Source organism: Carassius carassius, chromosome 18, assembly GCF_963082965.1.
Source record: "Carassius carassius chromosome 18, fCarCar2.1, whole genome shotgun sequence".
In the NCBI taxonomy this organism is placed as follows: Eukaryota; Metazoa; Chordata; class Actinopteri; order Cypriniformes; family Cyprinidae; genus Carassius; species Carassius carassius.
The window spans coordinates 28997193-29023805 of NC_081772.1; the positions used below are offsets into that span (position 1 = coordinate 28997193).

At 48.0% G+C, this 26613-nt stretch overlaps 4 non-coding genes across 4 annotated transcripts; all 4 read left to right on the forward strand.

The window, feature by feature from the left end:
* The first annotated feature begins 5085 nt into the window (after nt 1-5085).
* Nucleotides 5086-5157, forward strand: trnak-uuu (transfer RNA lysine (anticodon UUU)). The gene has a single exon. It is a non-coding gene; the product is annotated as a tRNA-Lys (tRNA).
* Nucleotides 5158-16338: 11181 nt separating this feature from the next.
* On the forward strand, nt 16339-16420 carry trnas-aga (transfer RNA serine (anticodon AGA)). The gene has a single exon. It is a non-coding gene; the product is annotated as a tRNA-Ser (tRNA).
* Nucleotides 16421-19034: 2614 nt separating this feature from the next.
* Nucleotides 19035-19107, forward strand: trnak-uuu (transfer RNA lysine (anticodon UUU)). The gene has a single exon. It is a non-coding gene; the product is annotated as a tRNA-Lys (tRNA).
* A 2020-nt stretch (nt 19108-21127) lies between these two features.
* Nucleotides 21128-21200, forward strand: trnak-uuu (transfer RNA lysine (anticodon UUU)). The gene has a single exon. It is a non-coding gene; the product is annotated as a tRNA-Lys (tRNA).
* The last annotated feature ends 5413 nt before the right edge of the window (nt 21201-26613 follow it).

Here is a 26613-nt window from a genome sequence, read left to right on the forward strand (position 1 = left end):
TAAAATCATCAGCCGGGTCCGGGTCGGGTCCGAATCTATTACCTCGGGACCCGGGTCTATTTAACATTGTGTGTAATACACGTGCGATCGGAGTCATTGGACTCCGAGAACACTTGGCCATGATCAAAGACTGCTTGTGTTTTTTGTAACTTGCAACTTGTAAAATTAGGAAAAGAAAAGAGGGAGCCAAAAAAGTGATCTCTCTCTCTCTCTGCTTTTAGAAGCAGAGCGCGCAGACTCAGAGTTAATACAAGTGCACGCACAGTAATAATGCTTGCAGACATGACACACTCATATTTAATATATTTCAAATCAGCAACACAATCTGTGGTGAACTGTCACATGAATGTTTTCTATGACGCTCAAACTGCGTTAAAGCTTTTTCGATTGATACAGCTAGCACGCATGTGCAGCCTCGAGCGCATTTCATGTTTCTGTGGCAACCAGTGAGGGACACTTCGACCGCCAAACCGCGTTTTACATTTTCTCCCATTTTTATAATATTATAAATGAACCGTTTAATCTTAAAGTTTTAGTGGTTCAGATTCAGACTCGATGCAGATCAGAGAGCACAGAGATCAGATGATAGCAAATAAATAACGTCAGCGGCCATGGCATTGCACGAGCGATCGTTATTATAGTTCAAAAGGGCAAACAGTCTAAGTTATTATGCGAATTAACTCAAGTCAGAATGTACATATGCACAGTTGCATTTTGTCATCCGTCACCGTGACATCAAGTGGACTTTTGAAACTGAAATAATGAGTTGATTCATCTTGGACTTGGAATAACGAGAGGAATAACATGAATAACTTTCTTGTCGAAGGATTGTAATGCATCACAGGCAGTCAGGTACAAGGAGGAGAGACTACGGCTCTTTAAATTAGGTAAGACAAAAAGCTGTATTTTTCGCAACAGGTTTATTGATTTGTAATAGCAATTTTATGGTGGAATATGTGAACGTCGGGTCCAGTCGGGTCTGTGTCTTCCCGGAGGGTTCGGGTCCAGATTTCAAATAATATACGGGTCTGGGTCGGGTCCGGGTAGGCATTTCTCGGATCTACACGGGTCCGGGTCCAGCTTTTGAAATATTAGACGGGTCCGGGTCGGTTCGGTGTAGTACATTACGGGTCTCTTTCGGGTTTGGGCACAAATTTTTGGAAACGTGAAGACCTCTAACTCAGGGCACTCAGAGGAATCCATTTTTGTAAGTTTTATCCCATTATACTGTAGAAATATGCATAGAAAAAATTTCACCACATGTGGTGCATGTTCACCAAAATGTCACACATTTTGCCAAGCTGTAACTCCGCCAAAACGGGGCCAAACTGCACTAAACTCGGGTCAGAGTAAGACCTCCAGAAGGCCTACCGATCACAGCTGCCCCCCATCCATAACACCCCGGGGGGCGGAGTTATGGCCCCCCACATTTTTGATAGTCAAATGGAAGGAAGAGACCTAGTGACTTGAAACTCGGTGACGTGATAGCCCTCGAAGGGCCCTCTCTGAAGCCACCTCCCCCAAGTCGATAGACCCCCAGGGGCCAGAGATACGGGCCCTCAAATGCAAAAGTTCCCAAAATTTGACCGGCCATAACTCACCCAAAAAGAGGGGAAAAAACACCAAACTCTGGTTAAAATTAGACCTTGGGGACCTCAATCCGACGACACTAGCCCCAAGTCCCTGAACCCCCGGGAGGCGGAGATACGGTGCCCCAAAAACTGGTGTCCATCCAATATGTATAAATGGCAAGTGGGATATGTGTCCACCTGAGGTTTAACAAATAGCAATTCTATTCAATTTGATTTAATTAAATACATGCAATAGTGTTGATCAAAACGCCTGCAGTGTACTCAGACATCTCAGCAGAGTCCATTAATGTAAGATCTATCCCATAATAATGTAGAATTTCCATAGAAAAAATGTTGGATTTTGGTCAATTTCACCACATATTGTGCATGTCCACCCTCAATTTATTTGACAGCATATGTGTCCACTTGCAGATTATCAAATAGCAAGTCTATTTAACTTGATTCATTTCAAATGAGTGCAATATTGTTAATGGAAACACCTCTACTGTACACAGCACGATCAGCAGAGTCCATTCATGTAAGTTTTATCACATAATACTGTAGAATTTGCATAAAAATTAATGTCCACGGGAGCACTACGGAGGTCCTGCTGAATAAATTGTAAATGGACATTTAAAAAAAAAAAACCTCCCATTTGCCATTTATTCAGCATGGCCTTCCTAATAGTTCCATGGACAGATAAATTTTAGCGATTTCGTGGTTGAAGTCTCATCAGCTGTACTCCTAGGAATCCATTTTTGTATGTTTTGTCCCATAATACTGTAGAAATATGCATAGAAAAAAAATTTCACCACATGTGGTGTATGTCCACCCGCAATGTATTTGAACCCCATTCAAATATATGGCAGGTGGGACTTTTTTAGAAACGTCCCAGAGGCCCCAAATTCGGATCGGTGGGTCCAGGGGCTGCCCCGAGTGAGCTGCCGAAAGCGTGGGACCCTAAGGCGAGGGAAAAATTTGGAGCCTCCTGGACAAAATCTCTCCCTCAGCCCTCTCTGACTCTTACATGATCAGAGCCTTTTGAGAGATTTCAGGGTGCCGGACGGGCATTTTTTTTCAAGGTCCTACAGCTTCGTGCTTCGGGGACATGGGAGAGGGGCCCCTGAGATGCGAGAACCTCGAATCTGGGGGCCCTACGATCCATCATCTCTGAAGGGCGTATGTCCCACCTCCAATGTTAACGTGTACCGGTTTGGTGGACAAGCGCTCCCTTTTTTGACCTTTTGACCCCTGAGGAAGGTTGTAGGGCCACCAAACTTCTCTGCCCGGTCAAGGGGGTCCCCATGAGGCAACATTCCAAATTTGGCCCGATCGGACCCCGGCGAGCCGTGTCCACGAAACCGCTAGGCTGAACACATTCAGGTAAATGGCAGGTGGGATGTTTTTAAAAACGTCCTAGGGGCCCGAAATTTGGAACGGTGGCTCCTGAGGTCCCTTAAAACGTGCTGTCAAAAGCGTGAGGACCTAGCGCGATGCACTTTTTTTCCTTGGGTCCTACGACTATGTGTTTTGGGGCCCTGGTTGAGGGGCCCCTGAGATGCCAGAATCTCAAATCTGGGGGCCCTACGACCTATCGTCTCCGAACTGTGGACATCCCACCACCAATCAAAACGCATATAGATTTGGTGGACGTGGGGTCCCTTCTGGGACCGTTTGACCCCTAAAGAAGGTCGTAGGGCCACCAGACTTCAATGCCCATTCGAGGGGGTCCCCATGAGACACATATCCAATATTCGGCCCGATCGGAACCCTTGGGAGTCGTGTCCACGAACCTGCTAGGCCGAAAACATTCACGTATATGGGAGGTGGGACTTTTTTAGAAAAGACCCAGGGGCCCGAAATTCGGATCGGTGGGTCCAGGGGCCGCCCCGAGTGAGCTGCCGAAAGCGCGGGGCCCTAAGACGAGGGAAAAATTCGGAGCCTCCTAAACAAAATCTCTACCTCGGCCCTCTCTGACTCTTACATGATCAGAGCCTTTTGAGAGATTTCAGGGTGCCGGACAGGTATTTTTTTTCAAGGTCCTATAGCTTCGTGCTTCGGGGACATGGGAGAGGGGCCCCTGAGATGAGAGAATCTTGAATATGGGGACCCTACGACCTATAGTCTCTGAACTGTGGACGTCCCACTTTCAATCAAAACGTGTACCGGTTTGCTGGACGTGGGGTCACTTCTTTGACCGTTTTTAGACTTTTTTAGAAAAGAGACAGGGGCCCGAAATTCGGATCGGTGGGTCAAGGGGCCGCCAAGAGTGAGCTGCCGAAAGAGCAGGGCCCTAAGGCGAGGGGAAAATTTGGAGCCTCCTGCACAAAATCTCACCCTCAGCCCTCTCTGACTCTTACATGATCAGAGCCTTTTGAGAGATTTCGCATGGGAATAAATGGCAGGTGGGATTTTTTTAGAAACGTCCTAGGGGCCTGAAATTTGGAACGGTGGCTCCTGAGGGCCCCTAGAACGTGCTGTCAAAAGTGCGAGGACCTGCCCACCCCCCACCTCTGGGACCCTTTTGGGAACGTTCCGTAAAAATAGTGGAAAAGTGGACAAATAGTGGTTCCGTGGGACCGGGGGTCCGGGTCGGGGGTCCTCGGGGCTCGAGGGTGGAAGGTCAGTCTTCTTTTTGTAGGCCTCAGGGGGTCACGGGGGTCCACACAGCGGACCCATATGGCGGGTGGACAAAACGCGGCGCGCTGGGATGCGAAGCCCACCCTAGAACAGCCCCGGCCATTCATTTAATGGGAGAAAGGCCAAATAATAGGGGCCAGCAGAACGATGGCAAAAGGACCTTTATAGGGTTCGTGGGAGGTGGGGGTGGGGGTGGGGGGGCTCTCCTGGTGGTCAACATCACCCCCTAGAGGTGTCAATACTTGGTTTACTGCAGATTCCCTACGGAAAAGGGGGGTAAGCCGACTCGTCCCGTTGGCCAGTTTTCTAAAGGAGAAAATAGATCCAAATTGACAGTACAATCCCTTCGAACCATTATGCGGTATATGGCAATTTAAATGAGATGCCAGAATCTCAAATCTGGGGGCCCTACGACCTATCGTCTCCGAACTGTGGACGTCCCACAACCAATCAAAACGCGTACCGATTTGGTGGACGTGGGGTCCCTTCTGGGACCGTTTGACCCCTAAAGAAGGTCGTAGGTCCACCAGACTTCTATGCCCATTCGAGGGGGTCCCCATGAGTCACATATCCAATATTCGGCCTGATCGGACCCTTGGGAGTCGTGTCCACGAACCTGCTAGGCCGAGAGGTTAAGGCGATGGACTTGAAATCTATTGGGGTATCCCCGCGCAGGTTCGAACCCTGCCGACTACGGGAGGGCTTTGCAGTATTGCTTTAGCTTTCTGTGATGGTAATTGTGCCTTCTATGGTCCTTCGCTCTCTGTGCCATAACTGCTTCTAGCTTTCATCCTAGTGACACCTGCATCTCTTCTGGGCAGCTTGTTGTAAAACTGCTGCTTTATAAAAGGTGAGAAGCCAGTGCTCCACAAGAGCCTGGATAGCTCAGTCGGTAGAGCATCAGACTTTTAATCTGAGGGCCAGGGTTCAAGTCCCTGTTTGGGCGAAGGTCTGTCTGCTTTTGGCGGAGTCAACTTGCTATCACTACGGTCCATCACTTCTTCTGAATCTGTACTGGAGCGGTGTTCCTTCCTTCTCCAGGGTATCAGTGCACCTCCCTTGTTCGGCACACCTGATTCTGATGATCAGCTCGTTAGGAAAGCGTGCTCACAGAGTGAGTAGAATAAGACAGACCTCCGAATTGTGCAGTGCTGTCGGTCCCCAGGCCCAGCACTGAAAAACCCCATTACATAGGATGAGACATGGTAGCCTCATTTCTCCTCAGTGGGACTGCTGTTTTACCCGCTTCCAGGGCTAGCTTACAATCTCGGCTTGCTAGGTTGCAAGTAGGTCAGGCAGCAATGTGACACACAACAGGGCAGAAGGTGGTCTGCTTAATTCAAGTCCCTGTTTGGGCGAAGGTCTGTCTGCTTTTGGCGGAGTCACCTTGCTATCACTACTGTCCATCTCTTCTTCTGAATCTGTACTGGAGCGGTGTTCCTTCCTGCTCCAGGGTATCAGTGCACCTCCCTTGTTCGGCACACCTGATTCTGATGGTCAGCTTGTAGGAAAGCGTGCTCACAGAGTGAGTAGAATAAGACAGACCTCCGAATTGTGCAGTGCTGTCGGTCCCCAGGCCCAGCACTGAAAAACCCCATTACATAGGACGAGACATGGCAGCCTGATTTCTCCTCAGTGGGACTGCTGTTTTACACGCTTCCAGGGCTAGCTTACAATCTCGGCTTGCTAGGTTGTAAGTAGGTCAGGCAGCAATGTGACACACAACAGGGCAGAAGGTGGTCTGCTTAATTCAAGTCCCTGTTTGTGCGAAGGTCAGTCTACTTTTCGGAGGCCTCAGCTTGCTATCACTATGGGTCCATCTCTTCTGGTGACTCTGTATTAGAGAGATGTTCCTTCCTTCTCCCGGGGATCAGTGCATCTCCCTTGTTCGGCACACATGATTCTGATGATTCTCTTAAGAGTCGTGTCCACGTCGTGTCCAACACCCTCTAGGGATCCCCCCAATTTCAGCCGCGGGGTCCAACGCATCGCGGAGATATTAGCAAAAAAATAGTACCATCCACCCCCCTCACACCTACTCATCCATGCCGGCCAGGGTGCACCCTCCCTGGCTAGAGAAGGCAGCACGAGGGGGGTGGAAGTCGGAAGAAAAAATTTTTTATGAGGCCTAGAGAAAACACTTGTACTGTACTCAGGGTAGAGGTCTTCACAGTGCACCCGAGACCCGTCGATCAAAGACTGCTTGTGTTTTTTGTAACTTGCAACTTGTAAAATTAGGAAAAGAAAAGAGGGAGCCAAAAAAAGTGATCTCTCTCTCTCTCTGCTTTTAGAAGCAGAGCGCGCAGACTCAGAGTTAATACAAGTGCACGCACGGTATTAATGCTTGCAGACATGACACACTCATATTTAATATATTTCAAATCAGCAACACAATCTGAGGTGAACTGTCACATGAATGTTTTCTATGACGCTTAAACTGCGTTAAAGCTTTTTCGGTTGATACAGCTAGCACGCATGTGCAATCTCGAGCGCATTTCCCCCCGGGGGCCAGAGATACGGGCCCGCAAATGCAAAAGGTCCCAAAATTTGACCGGCCATAACTCACCCAAAAAGAGGGGGAAAAACACCAAACTCTGGTTAAAATTAGACCTTGGGGACCTCTATCCGACGCCACCAGCCCCAAGTCCCTGAACCCCCGGGAGGCGGAGATACGGTGCCCCAAATTTGGTGTCCATCCAATATGAATAAATGGCAAGTGGGATATGTGTCCACCTGAGGTTTAACAAATAGCAATTCTATTAAAATTGATTTAATTAAATATAGGCAATATTGTTGATCAAAACGCATGCAGTGTACTCAGACATCTCAGCAGAGTCCATTAATGTAAGATCTATCCCATAATAATGTAGAATTTCCATAGAAAAAATGTATTTTGGATTTTGGTTAATTTCACCACATATGGTGCATGTCCACCCCATAATTTATTTGACGGCATATGTGTCCACTTGCAGATAATTAAATAGCAATTCTATTTAACTTGATTCATTTCAAATGAGTGCAATATTGTTAATGGAAACACCCCTACTGTACACAGCACGCTCAGCAGAGTCCATTCATGTATGTTTTATCACATAATACTGTAGAATATTAATAAAAATTAATGTCCACGGGAGCATTACGGAGGTCCCGCTGAATAAATTGTAAATGGAAATTTCTTTTTAAAAAAACCTCCCATTTGCCATTTATTCAGCACGCCCTGTCGGGTCTCGGGGCTAATCACCTGTCTTTTTGGTGTGGGTGTGTGTGTGTGTTGGGATGGTTTGACAGCTCACCACTTCTGCCTGTTTGTGTTTTCCCCGCCTCCCTTGTTCCCCGTTGTTAACCGTAATTGCTCGCCACCTGTTCTCTATGTCCTTCTAATTTTTTCCCCTTTATTATTCCCTGTGTTTCTCTGTCTATTGTCAGACTGTTGTTATTCGTTCCAATAGCTCCGATCATCTAGCAGCTCTTTGTACTCACCCTGTCGTGTCTTGTCCTCAGGCTCAAGTGTGTTTAGCTAATTTCTCTGCTCTAGTTCTTACAAGCCCAGAGCTCCTAGTAGCTTCTGCTGTTCGTCCTGTCACTGCGAGTGAAGCCTGTGAAACGTGACTCATCTGCTGTTCATCCTGTCACTGCGAGTGAAACCTGTGAGACGTGACTCATCTGCTGTTCATCCTGTCACTGCGAGTGAAACCTGTGGAACGAGACTCTTTCTTCTCTGTCTCCGCTTTGTGAATAAAGCCTTGAGTTTACCCGCACCTGAATCCAGCCTGCTTTCTCCTGACAGCACAGTCTGACCAGATTATGGATTCAGCGGGATCTGGTCCGCTTCGCTCGGCTCTCGCTCAACAGGGAGTGTTGTTAGGGCAGCATGCCCAGGAGTCTCCGAACTCCTCACACGGGTGGACGATCTTCAGCAAGAGGCAACGAGCCGGGGTCCCGTTTCTAACACCGGTATGTCACACGAGTCCGAACCCCATGCCAACAATCCGCCGGTCTACGATGGCGAACCTAACGCCTGTCAAGCGTTTCTCTCCCAATGCTCGCTGGTGTTTTCTCTGCAGCCCCGGCGTTACGCTAATGAAGAGACCAAGGTGGCTTACGTCCTTACACTCCTCTCGGGACGTGCCCGTGAATGGGGAATCGCCGTTTGGAGATCGCGGGCTCCCTGTTGTGCCACCTTCGCGGATTTCAGTCAAGAGATGGCCAAATTGTTTGATCACTCTGCCCAGGGTGACGAGGCGGCGGCCCAGTTATCACGACTGTCTCAGGGGAGGAGCACCATCACTGACTATGCTATCCAGTTCCAGACTTTAGCTGCTGCATGCGGCTGGAATGAGAGCGCGCTGCGCGCTCATTTTCTTGAGGGGTTGGATTTTCGCCATTTCGGATGAACTCGCGGCCATAGAGCTCCCGCGGGAATTGTATAGGCTCATTAGTCTCGCGCTCTGCATTGAGGGTCGTCTCAGCTGGCGCCGCAAACAACGGCAAACACCCACCCCGTGGCACCACCTAAAGTCCTCTTCAGCCAGTTTAGCCAGCCGACAGCCCTCGGAGGAGGAGCCCATACAGTTGGGTCATCTACGGCTTACACCACGGCAGAAGCAGGAGCGCCTGTTGTCGGGGGCGTGACACCTGAATCCAGCCTGCTTTCTCCTGACATGCCCTTCCTAATGGTTCCGTGGACAGATAAATTTTAGCGATTTCGTGGTTGAAGTCTCATCTGCTGTACTCTGCAAGCTCCAAGGAACCCAGTTTTGTAAGTTTTGTCCCATAATACTGTAGAAATATGCATAGAAAAAATGCATATGGATTTTGGTTAATTTCACCACATGTGGTGCATGTTCACCAAATTGTCACAGATTTTGCCAGGCTGTAACTCCGCCAAAACGGGGCCAAACTGCACCAAAATCGGGTCAACGTCAGGCCTTGAGGACCTCTCTCCGACAAACCAGCCCCATGTCCTTATGACCCCGGGGGTCCGAGTTATGGCCCCCCAAATTGTGGAATTTGAACCGGTATAACTCAGGAACCGGACCACCAAGGAACTCGAGGGTGGTCACATACGGTAGGCCCTTCGACCCTCTAGGGATCCCCCGAATTTCAGCCCTGGGGTCCACCGCTTCGCGGAGGTATTGGCAAAAAAATTGTACTATCAACCCCCCTCGCACCTACTCATCCAAGCCGGCCAGGGTGCACCTTCCCTGGCTAGAGAAGGCAGCTCGAGGGGTGTGGATGTCGGAAGAAAAATCTTAGGATGAGGCCTAGAGAAAACACCTGTACTGTACTCAGCACACTCAGAGGAATCCATTCATGTACGTTTTATCACATAGTACTGTAGAATATGCATAAAAATAAGCGTTGAATTTTGGCACTCATGTGCACCATATGTGGTGCGTATCTCACTGCTCATTAAATAGCAACTGTATTTAACTTTATTTATTTCAAATGTGTGTTATTGTTAATGAAAATACCTGTACTGTACTCAGGACTCCCAGGGGAACACATTCATGTAAGTTTTATCACGTAATAATGAAGGCCATGTGTTAGAAACTGCTATGGCTTGCAACCTTTTAGCAGAAAATAACACTGCATCTGGATCTGTTTTCATGGTGGTCAGGAGGTAAATTTGCAATATTGTTAATGAAAACACCTGTACTGTACTCAGGAATCCATTCATGTAAGTTTAATCCAATAATAATGTAAAATATGCATAAAAATTAATGTCCACGGGAGCACTACGGAGGTCCCGCTGAATAAATTGTAAATGGACATTTTTTTGAAAAACCTCCCATTTGCCATTTATTCAGCACGTCCTTCATAATGGTTCCATGGACAGATAAAATTTAGCAATTTCGTGGTTGAAGTCTCATCTGCTGTACTCTGAAAGCTCCCAGGAATCCATTTTTGTAAGTTTTATCCGATAACACTGTAGAAATATGCATATAAAAGATGTTAATGTCACCACATGTGGTGCATGTTCACCAAAATGTCACAAATGTTGCCAAGCTGTAACTCTGCCAAAAAGGGGCCAAACTGCACCAAACTCGGGTCAGAGTAAGACCTACAGAAGGCCCACCGAACACCACTGGCCCCCCATCCATAAATCCCCGGGGGGCGGAGTTATGGCCCCCCACATTTTTGATAGTCAAATGGAAGGAAGAGACCCAGCGAATTGAAACTGGGTGACTAGATAGCACTCGAACGGCCCTCTCTGAAGCCACCTCCCCCAAGTCGATAGACCCCCGGGGGCCAGAGATACGGACCCGCAAATGCAAAAAGTCCCAAAATTTGACCTGCCATAACTCACTCATAAAGGGGGGAAAAAACACCAAACTCTAGTCAAAATTAGATCTTGGGGGACCTCTATCCGATGTTACCAGCCCCAAGTCCCTGAACCCCCAGGAGGCGGAGATATGGTGCTCCAAATATTGGTGTCCATCCAATATGAATAAATGGCAAGTGGGATATGTGTCCACCTTAGGTTTAACAAATAGCAATTCTATTCAATTTGATTTAATTAAATACATGCAATATTGTTGATCAAAATGCCTGCAGTGTACTCAGACATCTCAGCAGAGTCCATTAATGTAAGATCTATCCCATAATAATGTAGAATTTCCATAGAAAAAATGTTGGATTTTGGTTAAATTTACCACATCTGGTGCATATCCACCCTCAATTTGTTTGACGGCATATGTGTCCACTTGCAGATTATCAAAAAGCAAGTCTATTTAACTTGATTCATTTCAAATGAGTGCAATATTGTTAATGGAAACACCTCTACTGTACACAGCACGATCAGCAGAGTCCATTCATGTAAGTTTTATCACATAATACTGTAGAATTTGCATAAAAATTAATGTCCACGGGAGCACTACGGAGGTCCCGCTGAATAAATTGTAAATGGACATTTAAAAAAAAAAAAACTCCCATTTGCCATTTATTCAGCATGGCCTTCCTAATGGTTCCGTGGACAGATAAATTTTAGCGATTTCGTGGTTGAAGTCTCATCAGCTGTACTCTCTGAGCTCCGAGGAATCCATTTTTGTATGTTTTATGGATTTTGGTTAATTTCACCACATGTGGTCCATGTCCACCCGCAATGTATTTGAACCCCATTCAAATGTATGGCAGGTGGGACTTTTTTAGAAACGTCCCAGAGGCCCTAAATTCGGATCGGTGGGTCCAGGGGCCGCCCCGAGTGAGCTGCCGAAAGCGCGGGACCCTAAGGCGAGAGAAAAATTCGAAACCTCCTGGACAAAATCTCTCCCTCAGCCCTCTCTGACTCTTACATGATCAGAACCTTTTGAGAGAGTTCAGGGTGCAGGACGGGCATTTCTTTTCAAGGTCCTACAGCTTCGTGCTTCGGGGACATGGGAGAGGGGACCCTGAGGTGCGAGAATCTCGAATCTGGGGGCCCTACGACCCATCACCTCCGAAGGGCGTATGTCCCACCTCCAATGTAAACGCGTACCGGTTTGGTGGACAAGCGCTCCCTTTTTTGACCTTTTGACCCCTAAGGAAGGTCGTAGGGCCACCAAACTTCTCTGCCCGGTCAAGGGGGTCCCATGAGGCAAACATACCAAATTTGGCCCGATCGGACTCCGGCGAGCCGTGTCCACGAAACCGCTAGGCCGAACACATTCAGGTAAATGGCAGGTGGGATGTTTTTAAAAACGTCCTAGGGGCCCGAAATTTGGAACGGTGGCTCCTGAGGGCCCCTAGAACGTGCTGTCAGAAGCGCGAGGACCTAGCGCGATGCACTTTTTTTCCTTGGGTCCTACGACTACGTGTCTCAGGGCCCTGGTTGAGGGGCCCCTGAGATGCCAGAATCTCAAATCTGGGGGTCCTATGACTTATCGTCTCTGAACTGTGGACGTCCCACCTCCCATCAAAACGCGTACCGCTTTTGTGGACGTGGGGTCCCTTCTGTGACCGTTTGACCCCTAAAGAAGGTCGTAGGGCCACCAGACTTCTGTGCCCGGTCGAGGGGATGCCCTCGAGACACATATCCAAAATTCGGCCCGATCGGACCCTTGGGAGTCGTGTCCACGAATCCGCTAGGCCGAACGCATGGGAATAAATGGCAGGTGGGATTTTTTTAGAAACGTCCTAGGGGCCTGAAATTTGGAACGGTGGCTCCTGAGGGCCCCTAGAACTGTCAAAAGCGCGAGGACCTGCCCACCCCCCACCTCTGGGACCCTTTTGGGAACGTTCCGTAAAAATAGTGGAAAAGTGGACAAATAGTGGTTCCGTGGGACCGGGGGTCCGGGTCGGAGGTCCTCGGGGCTCGAGGGTCGAAGGTCAGTCTTCTTTTTGTAGGCCTCAGGGGGTAACGGGGGTGCACACAGCGGACCCATATGGCGGGTGGACAAAACGCGGCGCGCTGGGATGCGAAGCCCACCCTAGAACAGCCCCGGCCATTCGTTTAATGGGAGAAAGGCCAAATAATAGGGTCCTGGGAGCGAATACCTCCAACGGCCAGCAGAACGATGGCAAAAGGACCTTTATAGGGTTCGTGGGAGGTGGGGGGGCTCTTCTGGTGGTCAACATCACCCCCTAGAGGTGTCAATACTTGGTTTACTGCAGATTCCCTACGGAAAAGGGGGGTAAGCCGACTCGTCCCGTTGGCCAGTTTTCTAAAGGAGAAAATGGATCCAAATTGACAGTACAATCCCTTCGAACCATTATGCGGTATATGGCAATTTAAATGAATGGGGTTTTTTCCACGAACCAATTATGTGTACTACCTAACATTAGGCGTAGTCGTGGCAGGGTTCAAGTCCCTGTTCGGGCGAAGGTCTGTCTGCTTTTGGCGGAGTCACCTTGCTATCACTACGGTCCATCTCTTCTTCTGAATCTGTACTGGAGCGGTGTTCCTTCCTGCTCCAGGGTATCAGTGCACCTCCCTTGTTTGGCACACCTGATTCTGATGGTCAGCTCATTAGGAAAGCGCGCTCACAGAGTGAGTAGAATAAGACAGACCTCCGAATTGTGCAGTGCTGTCGGTCCCCAGGCCCAGCACTGAAAAACCCCATTACATAGGATGAGACATGGCAGCCTGATTTCTCCTCAGTGGGACTGCTGTTTTACCCGCTTCCAGGGCTAGCTTACAATCTCGGCTTGCTAGGTTGCAAGTAGGTCAGGCAGCAATGTGACACACAACAGGGCAGAAGGTGGTCTGCTTAATTCAAGTACCTGTTTGGGCGAAGGTCAGTGTACTTTTTGGAGGGCTCAGCTTGCTATCACTACGGGTCCATCTCTTCTGCTGACTCTGTATTAGAGCGATGTTCCTTCCTTCCCCCGAGGATCAGTGCATCTCCCTCATTACATAGGATGAGACATGGCAGCCTGATTTCTCCTCAGTGGGACTGTTGTTTTAGCCGCTTCCAGGGCTAGCTTACAATCTCCGCTTGCTAGGTTGCAAGTAGGTCAGGCAGGAGTGTTACACACAACATAGGAGAAGGTGGTCTGCTTAATTCAAGTCCCTGTTTGGGTGAAGGTCTAGCTTCTTTTTGTAGGCCTCAGCTTGCTCTTACTACGGTCCATCTCTTCTGCTGACTCTGTATTAGAGCGATGTTCCTTCCTTCCCCCGAGGATCAGTGCATCTCCCTTGTTCGGCACACATGATTCTGATGGTCAGCCCTTTAGGAAAGAGTGCTCACGGAGTGAGTAGAATAAGACAGACCTCCCATTTGTGCAGTGCTGTTGGTCCCCAGGGCCAGTACTGAAAAACCCCATTACATAGGATGAGACATGGCAGCCTGATTTCTCCTCAGTGGGACTGTTGTTTTAGCCGCTTCCAGGGCTAGCTTACAATCTCCGCTTGCTAGGTTGCAAGTAGGTCAGGCAGGAGTGTTACACACAACATAGGAGAAGGTGGTCTGCTTAATTCAAGTCCCTGTTTGGGCGAAGGTCAGTCTTCTTTTTGTAGGCCTCAGCTTGCTCTCACTACGGTCCATCTCTTCTGCTGACTCTGTACTAGAGCGATGTTCCTTCCTGCTCCCGGGGATCAGTGCATCTCCCTTGTTCGGCACACCTGATTCTGATGGCCAGCCCTTTAGGAAAGAGTGCTCAAAGAGTGAGTAGAATAAGACCAGTGTTGGGAAGGTTACTTTGGAAATGTAATAGGTTACAGATTACAAGTTACCCTGTTTAAAATGTAATAGTAGTGTAACTTTTTCAATTACTTTATTAAAGTAATGTAACTAATTACTTTTGAGTACTTTTCTAAATTTGTGAAAATTAAAGAATAATAAATAAAAGCATATACATCAACTTAAATACAGTTATCTAATAAGCATGTGACGTATTCTGTGTAATAAACTCCTAAACATTGGTGTTTTTGCTGTCTCTTTGTATATGATGATAGTTTTCTCAAAATAAGTAAAATGCACATGAAGTGACACAGAGCAGTTCTAGAAATTGTGTTTATGTGCTCGTTTACTCCTATATTGAGGCGGCAGGGGTTGAAAACTCATACAAACAAATTCATGGACACAACTATTTTTTATCTATTTTAAATCTTTAATTTGGGGACATGCAAAATAATTAAAAGTTCTCTCCTGAACTGCACCTTCACTTTCAATTTTCTCTTCAGTTTCTTTATTTTGCGCCGTTATCCATCTCTCTCATGACTTTAATACTCAAGATTGAACAAAACTATACTTTACAATACAATACTCTACAATACTACAATATCTTTATAGAAAAATCCTAATACTGTACACGAGTCATATTTTTCCCTTACAAAAATTAACCAATCTTTTATTAGCCTATATAAAAGTAAAATAACCTTGTTTAATTTTTTTTTTTTGCAAATGGATTTGTATTTATTTTTAAATAAATACATTTGTAAAATAATTTTACATAGTAACCATTTTCTCTGGATTTATAGTTAAATATTAAAATGTTAATTTTCATAAGGGTTGTGTTGTCTGTTGAGCTCCCCCTAAACCTATAAAAAAAATCTGATTTTTTTTCAGCTAAATTACTACTGTAACATTACAACTGATAATAATGATGTCCTTTATATAGTATTTTGAGTGATGACTGATGAGCAACGTGCTGCTTGTTTAAAAATAAAAAAAAGACAAAAAAGCATCTTTACAGATGAAACTGACCTGAAACCCTGAACAGTAGTTCTGCTTCTCTGCTCCAGCTGTGCGCTTCCATAGTCTCTCTCTCTCTCTCTCTCTCTCTCTCTCTCTCGCATTGATTACTCTGAGTCTGATCCAAACCGTTTGGCGGAGACGCGGAGAGGGCGAGAGTCATGACTAACAATTCATGATTTATTAGAGATTTCAAATGGCGGATTCGCAAATGATCACTTTAGTACATTCGGCAGGCAATTATACAATAATGATATTAAATAGTGGGGCAAAATCGGCTGCCAGGTCACCGGGAAGTGTCCCGGTTCTCCCGGTGTCCAGTCTGCGCCTGATTTCCACAGACACGCAGAATGTGCAAGTCATATATTGCATTTTTGTGGCTTAATATTCACAGACACTAGTCCATGTCTTGTTTTGATTCAAGTGTACTGACCTACTTTTGATTCAGTCATCCAAAATGTGGCATATTCATCCATCCGCGTTAGGCATTCCATTTTTATGACTGGATTCTACGAACCAGACTGTATTTCCGCATCCCAGAAATTATTAGGGAGGTATGTCTCAGAATAGTCAGTGCAATTTGGTAAATAAATCAGTTAAATCTGTATGTGGATGCGTGTAAACATGCAAATGTAATCCCCTTTGTAATCGTTAAAAATTTCATAAGTAACTGTAATTTAATTACTCATTTTTTTGTAGTAACTGTAACTAATTTCAGTTACAATAATTTTGTAATTAAATTACGTAACGCCGTTACATGTAACTAGTTACTCCCCAACACTGAATAAGACAGACTTCCCAATTGTGCAGTGCTGTCGGTCCCCAGGGCCAGTACTGAAAAACCCCATTACATAGGATGAGACATGGCAGCCTGATTTCTCCTCAGTGGGATCGCTGTTTTACCCGCTTGCAGGCCTAGCTTGCAATCTCCGCTTGCTGACTGAGCTGGATTGGTTGCAAGTAGGTCAGGCAGCAGTGTTGGACACAAACTTAGCAAAAATTGGTCTACTACCGTAGTCGTGGCCGAGTGGTTAAGGCGATGGACTAGAAATCCATTGGGGTCTCCCCGCGCAGGTTCGAAACCTGCCGACTACGCTGTTTGCTGAAGGCCATGAGGCAAAGCATCCATGCATTTTTCACGGTCCTCGCACTTGTTTGCGAAATGTCCAGTCCCTCTTCGATGGACAAACACGCCACTGCTGCTTCTTGTATCCGGGCTCCAGGGATTGTCTTGGGTTAGCCAGTGGCACGCCGTGATCGTATAGTGGTTAGTACTCTGCGTTGTGGCCGCAGCAACCCCGGTTTGATTCCAGGTCACGGCAACCCTTTGCTGTTGAGTATACGTGAAGGTTGAACATTTTTTACCACCTCATCTTTCTGCGTGATTTTGTTTCTGAAGCTTACCTGTGCAGGGCGCCACCAGACAAGGGGGCTTGCTTTCTAACATTAGGCGTAGTCGTGGCCTAGAGGTTAAGGCGATGGACTTGAAATCCATTGGGGTCTCCCCGCGCAGCTTCGAACCCTTCCGACTACGGGAGGGCTTTGCAGTATTGCTTTAGCTTTCTGTGATGGTAATTGTGCCTTCTATGGTCCTTCGCTCTCTTTGCCATAACTGCTTCTAGCTTTCATCCTCGTGACACCTGCATCTCTTCTGGGAAGCTTGTTGTAAAACTGCTGCTGTATAAAAGGTGAGAAGCCAGTGCTCCACAAGAGCCTGGATAGCTCAGTCAGTAGAGCATCAGACTTTTAATCTGAGGGTCCAGGGTTCGAGTCCCTGTTCGGGTGAAGGTCTGTCTTCTTTTGGCGGAGTCACCTTGCTATCACTACGGTCCATCTCTTCTTCTGAATCTGTACTGGAGCGGTGTTCCTTCCTGCTCCAGGGTATCAGTGCACCTCCCTTGTTTGGCAAACCTGATTCTGATGGTCAGCTCGTTAGGAAAGCGCGCTCACAGAGTGAGTAGAATAAGACAGACCTCCGAATTGTGCAGTGCTGTCGGTCCCCAGGCCCAGCACTGAAAAACCCCATTACATAGGATGAGACATGGCAGCCTGATTTCTCCTCAGTGGGACTGCTGTTTTACCCGCTTCCAGGGCTAGCTTACAATCTCGGCTTGCTATGTTGCAAGTAGGTCAGGCAGCAATGTGACACACAACAGGGCAGAAGGTGGTCTGCTTAATTCAAGTCCCTGTTTGGGCGAAGGTCAGTCTACTTTTTGGAGGGCTCAGCTTGCTATCACTACGGGTCCATCTCTTCTGCTGACTCTGTATTAGAGCGATGTTCCTTCCTTCTCCCGGGGATCAGTGCATCTCCCTTGTTCGGCACACATGATTCTGATGGTCAGCCCTTTAGGAAAGAGTGCTCACGGAGTGAGTAGAATAAAACAGACCTTCCATTTGTGCAGTGCTGTCGGTCCCCAGGGCCAGTACTGAAAAACCCCATTACATAGGATGAGACATGGCAGCCTGATTTCCCCTTAGTGGGACTGCTGTTTTAGCCGCTTCCAGGGCTAGCTTACAATCTCGGCTTGCTAGGTTGCAAGTAGGTCAGGCAGCAGTGTTACACACAACATGGCAGAAGGTGGTCTGCTTAATTCAAGTCCCTGTTTGGGCGAAGGTTAGTCTTCTTTTTGTAGGCCTCAGCTTGCTATCACTACGGTCCATCTCTTCTGCTGACTCTGTACTAGAGCGATGTTCCTTCCTGCTCCCGGGGATCAGTGCATCTCCCTTGTTCGGCAAACTGATTCTGATGGTCAGCCCTTTAGGAAAGAGTGCTCACAGAGTGAGTAGAATAAGAAAGACTTCCCAATTGTGCAGTGCTGTCGGTCCCCAGGGCCAGTACTGAAAAACCCCATTACATAGGATGAGACATGGCAGCCTGATTTCCCCTCAGTGGGAGTGCTGTTTTACCCGCTTGCAGGGCTAGCTTGCAATCTCCGCTTGCTGACTGAGCTGGGTTGGTTGCAAGTAGGACAGGCAGCAGTGTTGGACACACACTGATCAGAAATTGGTCTACTTGTGGCCGAGTGGTTAAGGCGATGGACTAGAAATCCATTGGGGTCACCCCGCGCAGGTTCGAGTCCTGCCGACTACGCTGTTTGCTGAAGGCCATGAGGCAAAGCGTCCATGCATTTTTCATGGTCCTCGCACTTATTTGCGAAATGTCCTTTCCCTCTTCGATGGACAAACACGCCGCTGCTGCTTCTTGTATCCGGGCTCCAGGGAATGTCTTGGGTGAGCCAGTGGCACGCCGTGATCATACAGTGGTTAGTACTCTGCGTTGTGGCTGCAGCAACCCCGGTTCAAATCTGGGTCACGGCAACCCTTTGCCGTTGAGTATACGGTAAGGTTGAAAAATTTTTACCACCTCATCTTTCTGCGTGATTTTGTTTCCTACGCTTGGCCTGTGCAGGGCGCCACCAGACAAGGGGGCTTGCTTTCTAACATTAGGCGTAATCGTGGACGAGAGGTTAAGGCGATGGACTTGAAATCCATTGAGGTCTCCCTGCGCAGGTTCGAACCCTGCCGACTATGGAAGGGCTTTGCAGTATTGCTTTAGCTTTCTGTGACGATAATTGTGCCTTCTATGGTCCTTTGCTCTCTGTGCCATAACTGCTTCTAGCTTTCATCCTCGTGACCCCTGCGTCTCTTCTGGGCAGCTTGTGGTAAAACTGCTGCTTTAAAAAAGGTGAGAAGCCAGTGCTCCACAAGAGCCCGGATAGCTCAGTCGGAAGAGCATCAGACTTTTAATCTGAGGGTCCAGGGTTCATGTCCCTGTTCGGGCGAAGGTCTGTCTGATTTTGGCGGAGTCACCTTGCTATCACTACGGTCCATCTCTTCTTCTAAATCTGTACTGGAGCGGTGTTCCTTCCTGCTCCAGGGTATCAGTGCACCTCCCTTGTTTGCCACACCTGATTCTGATGGTCAGCTCGTTAGGAAAGCGCGCTCACAGAGTGAGTAGAATAAGACAGACCTCTGAATTGTGCAGTGCTATCGGTCCCCAGGCCCAGCACTGAAAAACCCCATTACATAGGATGAGACATGGCAGCCTGATTTCTCCTCAGTGGGACTGCTGTTTTACCCGCTTCCAGGGCTAGCTTATAATCTTGGCTTGCTACGTTGCAAGTAGGTCAGGCAGCAATGTGACACACAACAGGGCAAAAGGTGGTCTGCTTAATTCAAGTCCCTGTTTGGGCGAAAGTCAGTCTACTTTTTGGAGGCCTCAGCTTGCTATCACTACGGGTCCATCTCTTCTGCTGACTCTGTATTAGAGCGATGTTCCTTCCTTCTCCCGGGGATTAGTGCATCTCCCTTGTTTGGCACACATGATTCTGATGGTCAGCCCTTTAGGAAAGAGTGCTCACGGAGTGAGTAGAATAAGACAGACCTCCCATTTGTGCAGTGCTGTCGGTCCCCAGGGCCAGTACTGAAAGACCCCATTACATAGGATGAGACATGGCAGCCTGATTTCTCCTCAGTGGGACTGCTGTTTTAGCCGCTTCCAGGGCTAGCTTACAATCTCGGCTTGCTAGGTTGCAAGTAGGTCAGGCAGCAGTGTTACACACAACATGGCAGAAGGTGGTCTGCTTAATTCAAGTCACTGTTTGGGAGAAGGTCAGTCTTCTTTTTGTAGGCCTCAGCTTGCTATCACTACGGGTCCATCTCTTCTGCTGACTCTGTAATAGAGCGATGTTCCTTCCTTCTCCCGGGGATCAGTGCATCTCCCTTGTTCGGCACACATGATTCTGATGGTCAGCCCTTTAGGAAAGAGTGCTCACGGAGTGAGTAGAATGAGACAGACCTCCCGTTTGTGCAGTGCTGTCGGTCCCCAGGGCCAGTACTGAAAAACCCCATTACATAGGATGAGACATGGCAGCCTGATTTCTCCTCAGTGGGACTGCTGTTTTAGCCGCTTCCAGGGCTAGCTTACAATCTCGGCTTGCTAGGTTGCAAGTACGTCAGGCAGCAGTGTTACACACAGCATGGCAGAAAGTGGTCTGCTTAATTCAAGTCCCTGTTTGGGCGAAGGTCAGTCTTCTTTTTGTAGTTCTCAGCTTGCTATCACTACGGTCCATCTCTTCTGCTGACTCTGTACTAGAGCGATGTTCCTTCCTGCTCCCGGGGATCAGTGCATCTCCCTTGTTCGGCACACCTGATTCTGATGGTCAGGTTCGAATCCTGCTGACTACGCTGTTTGCTGAAGGCCATGAGGCAAAGCGTCCATGCATTTTTCACGGTCCTCGCACTTATTTGCAAATTTCCAGTCCCTCTTCGATGGACAAACATGCCGCTGCTGCTTCTTGTATCCGGGCTCCAGGGGTTGTTGTGTGAGCCAGTGGCACATCGTGATCGTATATTGGTTAATACTCTGCGTTGTGACCGCAGCAACCCCGGTTCGAATCCGGGTCATGGCAACCCTTTGCCGTTGAGTATACGGGAAGGATGAAAATTTTTTACCACCTCATCTTTCTGCGTGATTTTGTTTCTGAAGCTTGGCCTGTGCAGGGCGCCATCAGACAAGGGGGCTTGCTTTCTAACATTAGGCGTAGTCGTGGCCGGTAGGTTCAGGCGATGGACTTGAAATCCATTGGGGTCTCCCTGCTCAGGTTTGAACTCTTCCCATTTCTGGAAGGATTTGCAGTATTGCTTTAGCTTTCTGTGACTGTAATTGTGCCTTCTATGGTCCTTTGCTCTCTGTGCCATAACTGCTTCTAGCTTTCATCCTCGTGACACCTGCGTCTCTTCTAGGCAGCTTGTTGTAAAACTGCTGCTTTATAAAAGGTGAGAAGCCAGTGCTCCACAAGAGCCCGGATAGCTCAGTTGGTAGAGCATCAGACTTTTAATCTGAGGGTCCAGGCTTCAAGTCCCTGTCCGGGCGAAGGTCTGTCTGCTTTTGGCGTAGTCACCTTGCTATCACTACGGTCCATCTCTTCTTCTGAATCTGTACTGGAGTGGTGTTCCTTCCTGCTCCAGGGTATCAGTGCACCTCCCTTGTTTGGCACACCTGATTCTGATGGTCAGCTCGTTAGGAAAGCGCGCTCACAGAGTGAGTAGAATAAGACAGACCTCAGAATTGTGCAGTGCTGTCGGTCCCCAGGCCCAGCACTGAAAAACCCCATTACATAGGATGAGAAATGGCAGCCTGATTTCTCCTCAGTGGGACTGCTGTTTTACCCGCTTCTAGGGCTAGCTTACAATCTCGGCTTGCTAGGTTGCAAGTAGGTCAGGCAGCAGTGTTACACACAACATGGCAGAAGGTGGTCTGCTTAATTCAAGTACTGTTTGGGCGTAGGTCAGTCTTCTTTTTGTAGGCCTCAGCTTGCTATCACTACGGTCCATCTCTTCTGCTGACTCTGTACTAGAGCGATGTTCCTTTCTGCTCCCGGGGATCAGTGCATCTCCCTCTTTCGGCAAACCTGATTCTGATGGTCAGCCCTTTAGGAAAGAGTGATCACAGAGTGAGTAGAATAAGACAGACTTCCCAATTGTGCAGTGTTGTCGGTCCCCAGGGACAGTACTGAAAAACCCCATTACATAGGATGAGACATGGCAGCCTGATTTCTCCTCAGTGGGACCGCTGTTTTACCCGCTTGCAGGGCTAGCTTGCAATCTCCGCTTGCTGACTGAGCTGGGTTGGTTGCAAGTAGGTCAGGCAGCAGTGTTGGACACAAACTGAGCAGAAATTGGTTGGCTTGTTCGGCACACCTGATTCTTATGGTCAGCCCTTTAGGAAAGAGTGTCCATAAAGTCCATTTTTTTTTGGAGCGTCCATTCAGGTATAAGTTTGAGGGCTCGTGTACGTGGGTTAAGGGGAACTGCGCGCTGACCCCAAAAAATTTTTGCCGGACGCGGTGTCAATGTTTGCCGGACTGCGCTGGCCCACGGGAGACCCTTGACCGGCGGGAGGATCTGGTCCCCCAAGGGGCCTCGCGGAAGCTTACCCAAATTTGAGGCCCCTAAATGCCATACAGCACTTCTCCACAGTGTGGCGCACGGAGCAGTACACCTCAGGTTTAAAACAGTGGCATTTACCCGAATGGGGGGTGGACGATTTTTTTGCCCACGAAACCAATTTTTGTCCATTTGACCTTTAAAGTTACAGAATGACCATGGAACTGGTGCGGACCCCCGTCGGACCCCCAACCCGGGTCCCACGAACCCATTATTTGTACATTTGACCATTATATTCACACAATGACTGCGGATCATCTGCGGATCATCTGCGGACCCCTTGCGGACCCCCACCCTGGGTCCCACGAACCCAGTATTTGTCCATTTGACCATTATATTCACACAATGACTGCGGAACATCTGCGGACCACTTGCGGACCCCCACCCTGGGTCCCACGAACCCACTATTTGTCCATTTGACCATTATATTCACACAATGACTGCGGATCATCTGCGGACCACTTGCGGACCCCCACCTTGGGTCCCACGAACCCACTATTTGTCCATTTGACCATTATGTTCACACAATGACTGAGGATCATCTGCGGACCACTTGCGGACCCCCACACTGGGTCCCACTGACCCACTTTTTGTCCATTTGACCATTATGTTCACACAATGACTGCGGATCATCTGCGGACCACTTGCGGACCCCCACCCTGGGTCCCACGAACCCACTATTTGTCCATTTGACCATTATGTTCACGGAATGAGCCCAGATCACATGCGGAACATTTGCGGACCCCACCCCCGGGTCCCACGTACCCAATATTTGTCCATTTGACCATTAGCGTTAGAAAAGGGCCTCGGTTGGACATTTTTTTCTGAGACATCCCTGGGGCCCAAAACTTGGAACGGTGGCTCCTGGGGCCTCCCCCAGTAAGCTTATGAAGGCCCGGGGCCCAAGAGCCCTTGCAATCAGTGTCCACGAACCCGCTATGCTGAACACATTCAAATAAATGGCAGGTGGGTTTTTTTTAGAAAAGTCCCAGGGGCCCGAAATTCAGAACGGTGCATCTTTGGGGCCCCTGGATCATGCAGTCAAAAGCGCGGGGCCCTAGTGCGATGCACTTTTTTCCCTTTAGTCCTACGACTACGTGCTTCGGGGCCTTGGGTGAGGGTCCCCTGAGATGCCAGAATCTCAAATCTGGAGGCCCTACGACCTATCGTCTCCGAACTGTGGACGTCCCACCTCCCATCAAAACGCGTAACGCTTTTGTGGACGTGGGGTCCCTTCTGTGACCGTTTGACCCCTAAAGAAGGTGGTAGGGCCACCAGACTTCTGTGCCCAGTCGAGGGGATCCCCTCGAGACACATATCCAAAATTCGGCCCGATCGGACTCTTGGGAGTCGTGTCCACGTCGTGTCCACGACCCTCTAGGGATCCCCCGAATTTCAGCCGCGGGGTCCACCACATCGCGGAGATATTAGCAAAAAAATAGTACCATCCACCCCCCTCGCACCTACTCATCCATGCCGGCCAGGGTGCACCCTCCCCGGCTAGAGAAGGCAGCTCGAGGGGGGTGGAAGTCAGAAGAAAATTTTTTTATGAGGCCTAAAGAAAACACTTGTACTGTACTCAGGGTAGAGGTCTTCACAGTGCACCCGAGACCCGTCGACCCCGGACCCGACCCGGGACCCGTACGGGTTCGGGTCTATATTTTAAATCATCAGCCGGGTCTGGTCCGAATCTATTACCTCGGGACCCGGGTCTGTTTAACATTGTGTGTAATACCTGTGCGATCGGAGTCATTGGACTCGGAGAACACCCTGCCATGATCAAAGACTGCTTGTGTTTTTTGTAACTTGCAACTTGTAAAATTAGGAAAAGAAAAGAGGGAGCCAAAAAAAGTGATCTCTCTCTCTCACTGCTTTTAGAAGCAGAGCGTGCAGACTCAGAGTTAATACAAGTGCACGCACGGTAATAATGCTTGCAGACATGACACACTCATATTTAATATATTTCAAATCAGCAACACAATCTGAGGTGAACTGTCACATGAATGTTTTCTATGACGCTCAAACTGCGTTAAAGCTTTTTCGGTTGATACAGCTAGCACGCATGTGCAGTCTCGAGCGCATTTCATGTTTCAGTGAGGGACACTTCAACCGCCAAATCGCGTTTTACATTTTCTTATATTATAAATTTTTTATTATAAACATTTTTATAATATTATAAATGAACCGTTTAATCTTAAAATTTTAGTGGTTCAGATTCAGACTCGATGCAGATCAGAGAGCACAGAGATCAGATGATAGCAAATAAATAACGTCAGCGGCCATGGCATTGCACGAGCGATCGTTATTATAGTTCAAAAGGGCAACCAGTCTAAGTTATTATGCGAATTAACTCAAGTCAGAATGTACATATGCACAGTTGCATTTGTCATCCGTCACCGTGACATCAAGTGGACTTTTGAAACTGAAATAATGAGTGGATTCAGCTTGGACTTGGAATAACGAGAGGAATAACATGAATAACTTTCTTGTCGGAGGATTGTAATGCATCACAGGCAGTCAGGTACAAGGAGGAGGGACTACGGCTCTTTAAATTAGGTAAGACAAAAAGCTGTATTTTTCGCAACAGGTTTATTGATTTGTAATAGCAATTTTATGGTGGAATATGTGAACGTCGGGTCCAGTCGGGTCTGTGTCTTCCCAGCGGGTTCGGGTCCAGATTTCAAATAATATACGGGTCTGGGTCGGGTCCGGGTAGGCATTTCTCGGATCTACACGGGTCCGGGTCCAGCTTTTGAAATATTAGACGGGTCCGGGTCGGTTCGGTGTAGTACATTACGGGTCTCTTTCGGGTTTGGGCACAAATTTTTGGAAACGTGAAGACGTCTAACTCAGGGCACTCAGAGGAATCCATTTTTGTAAGTTTTATCCCATTATACTGTAGAAATATGCATAGAAAAAAATTGAAACTGAAATAATGAGTGGATTCAGCTTGGACTTGGAATAACGAGAGGAATAACATGAATAACTTTCTTGTCGGAGGATTGTAATGCATCACAGGCAGTCAGGTACAAGGAGGAGAGACTACGGCTCTTTAAATTAGGTAAGACAAAAAGCTGTATTTTTCGCAACAGGTTTATTGATTTGTAATAGCAATTTTATGGTGGAATATGTGAACGTCGGGTCCAGTCGGGTCTGTGTCTTCCCAGCGGGTTCGGGTCCAGATTTCAAATAATATACGGGTCTGGGTCGGGTCCGGGTAGGCATTTCTCGGATCTACACGGGTCCGGGTCCAGCTTTTGAAATATTAGACGGGTCCGGGTCGGTTCGGTGTAGTACATTACGGGTCTCTTTCGGGTTTGGGCACAAATTTTTGGAAACGTGAAGACGTCTAACTCAGGGCACTCAGAGGAATCCATTTTTGTAAGTTTTATCCCATTATACTGTAGAAATATGCATAGAAAAAAACTTTTTGGAATTTGGTTACTTTCACCACAAGTGGTGCATGTTCACCAAAATGTCACACACTTTGCCAAGCTGTAACTCCGACAAAACGGGGCCAAACTGCACCAAACTCGGGTCAGAGTAAGACCTCCAGAAGGCCTACCGAACACCGCTGCCCCCCATCCATAACACCCCGGGGGGCGAAGTTATGGCCCCCCACATTTTTGATAGTCAAATGGAAGGAAGAGACCTAGTGACTTGAAACTCGGTGACGTGATAGCCCTCGAAGGGCCCTCTCTGAAGCCACCTCCCCCAAGTCGATAGACCCCCAGGGGCCAGAGATACGGGCCCGCAAATGCAAAAGGTCCCAAAATTTGACCGGCCATAACTCACCCAAAAAGACGGGAAAAAACACCAAACTCTGGACAAAAAAATTAGACCTTGGAGACCTCTATCCGATGACACCAGCCCCATGTTCCTATGACCCCGGGGGTCCGAGTTACGGCCCCCCAAAATGTGGAATTTGAACCGTTATAACCCAGGAACCGGACCACCCAGGAACTCGAGGGTTGCCGCATACGGTTGGCCCCTCGACCCTCTAAGGATCCCCTGAATTTCAGCCCCGAAGTCCACTGCTTCGCGGAGATATTAGCAATAAATAGTACCATCCACCCCCTCGCAAGTACTCATCCATGCCGGCCAGGGTGCACCCTCCCCGGCTAGAGAAGGCAGCTCGAGGGGGGTGGAAGTCGGAAGAAAAATCTTAGGATGAGGCCTAGAGGAAACACCTGTACTGTACTCAGCACACTAAGAGGAATCCATTCATGTAAGTTTTATCACATAATACTGTAGAATTTGCATAAAAATGAGCGTTGAATTTTGGCACACATGTGCACCACATGTGGTGCGTATCTCACTGTTCATTAAATAGCAACTGT